Genomic DNA, 2,500 nt, shown 5'->3' on the forward strand with positions numbered 1-2,500 from the left:
AAATATATATGGCCAAGAAACACAATAACCGACCCTTAATTTTCACGCCCAATAACGGAAAATTAAAAACACAAATAAAGCCAAGAAACGCGACAGTAGCCGAACCTTAATTTCCCACAGCCTGCCCACAGAAAATAACAACACAAATACATAAAAAAAAGCATGACGATAACCGGACCTTCATTTTTCACGCCTGCCTACAGGAAAATAAAAACACACAAACACGGCCTCTAAGTACAAAAATAACTGGGCAACTGGTCTGCGTAGTCTCTCGCCTGTCGCAAAGATTTCCTCCTAGTTTGTGAGACTTTTTTCCCCCTTATTTTTTCCCCTTGCTAGTGAGAGGAGGTTTTCCCAACACTCAGTGGCCGGACCGTAAGACAGCTGACCCTCTTCCCCTGCCATTAGCCTCCTCGGTCTCCTCGGTCTGCCTCTCTGGGGGAAGCATTCATAAGAAGGATTTATTTTTTTTCAACCAGACGATGTACTCTGGCTTATGTTCTTGCATCGGGGCTGACACTTTATCTAATCCCTTTAGTTCACATGATCTCTCAACATTTTGAACAAAAATGGCTGCAGATAGAAAATAAAATACAAAAAGAAAAAGACAGGGACAAGTGCATCGTTATGTTGATGTGGCTGGCTAATTTTGACAATCAACACGTCACGGGAAAGGTAATTCTTACGAAGAAATATATATCTGACGTATTTTTCTCGAGCTAAATACAGTGATTATTTTGTTTTGCATTTTCACATTAATATTCACAGTGGCATTAAGATTTTCGTATTTTTCACGTAAATATTCACACCAGTTTTGTGTGTGTGTGTGTGTGTGTGTGTGTGTGTGTGTGTGTGTGTGTGTGTGTGTGTGTGTGTGTGTGTGTGTGAACTGTGTACGTCAAAACAGCAGTATAACTAAGCAATCACATACACAACTTAAAGCTTATATATGTGGCCTTTGGTGTATGGGGAAAGTAGGCGAAGGGGGCGTGGAGTGGAGGGGAAGTGAGGGTGGTGGGAAGGCGTGTGTCGTGGTTAGGAAGTGTGAAGTGTGGGGAGTATGTGTGGAATGAGGCAGTTATTTTGTGTGTGTGTGTGTGTGTGTGTGTGTGTGTGTGTGTGTGTGTGTGTGTGTGTGTGTGTGTGTGTGTGTGAAGAATGAGGCTAGAATATCGAAGGTCTGAATATTAAGGAAGTGAATGTGTGGCCTTCGTTTAGTGTCTTCTGTTTCCCACATCCGGTAATAAGCACTGTGGTCAAGGTGATGACGATTATGATGATGATGATGATGATGATGATAATGATGATGATAAAGCAAGTTGTCGAAGCATCTGTAATATATAAGATAATCACGCTTATCAGTGGAGCAAGGGTTATTAACTCTCTCTCTCTTTCCGTCTGGTCAGTTTCAGTTTTCGATTCCAACTAACGCAAGACGATTTTATTTAGATGAGACCGAGCCATAGGAACCAGAGAATGCTAGCACTGTTATGATTCTCTCTCGTGGTCTGAAGAACTCTAGTGATATTTTCCAGCTAACGTTAGGCGATTGTATTCAGATGAGAGTGAGTCGTAGAAGCCTGAGAGTGTTGACTATCTTCAGCCTCAGCATAGTGATGAAAGTGGAGCAGCAGTCCGTTCATTACTGGGTGAACCACGACCATGACCATTTCACCGGTGCGGCTCGCTAAGTCAAGCAATCAAGTCAACATCACCACAATAGATAACACTCTCGGGCATTATAACACACTTTTAAATACACTCTATGACACTACAAAACACTTAACTGAATTGTTATATCGTCTGGTGTTAGCTGGATACAATACTAGAATTACCCCGACCTTGAGAGAATTAACGGCACCAACATTAACATTCTGAGCTTCACTGCTCACTTCCACCTAAATATAATCATCGGGAGTTAGCGGGAATATAATACGAGAGTTGTTCTTACCATGAAAAGGCTAATGGTGCTTTTATTTCAACCGGTTCCTCACCGGATGGGATACGGTTTCTGGTAACAAATAGATAGACAGAAATACTGAAACAGACAGACATATGGATAGACAGGCAGCAGTGCATCTGCTTCAAGTCACGCAGGAAGTTACCGACTCTCCATCACTTCATGAATACTGAGAACAGGAATGAGAGTGTTGTAAACTCTACCCTTTCACATTGAGGCGCAGGTCTGGCAATCGTCTGAGTCACGCCATCTGTCTAGGCTGTGTGTCTGTCTGTGCCTCTGTCAGTAATAGCCTACATACCACATAGAGAAGCTACCTTTTTTTCTCTCTTCTTCTCATGTGAACGGGGGCTGAACGGGAAAAAAGTTGAGGGTTTATTTGCTTGTGCGCTGTACCAAATGTCTGACTGTCCGCCTATCAGTCCATCCTTCTATCCATCTACTCGTCTGTATGTCCGTCTATCCATCCATCTACCGATCGATCGGTCAATGGATTTATTTATCTTCTTCTGCCAATCAGGGACCCATCGACCCATTCAT

At 42.7% G+C, this 2,500-nt stretch overlaps 1 protein-coding gene across 3 annotated transcripts in view; it reads left to right on the plus strand.

The window, feature by feature from the left end:
- Window positions 1–2,500, plus strand: part of LOC145401030 (uncharacterized) — a 512,459-nt gene that overhangs the window by 125,750 nt on the left and 384,209 nt on the right. The gene's annotated exons all lie outside the window — the stretch shown is intronic.

Source organism: Coenobita brevimanus, chromosome 54 (assembly GCF_032717465.1).
Source record: "Coenobita brevimanus isolate Jiangsu-jjx chromosome 54, ASM3271746v2, whole genome shotgun sequence".
Lineage (NCBI taxonomy): Eukaryota > Metazoa > Arthropoda > Malacostraca > Decapoda > Coenobitidae > Coenobita > Coenobita brevimanus.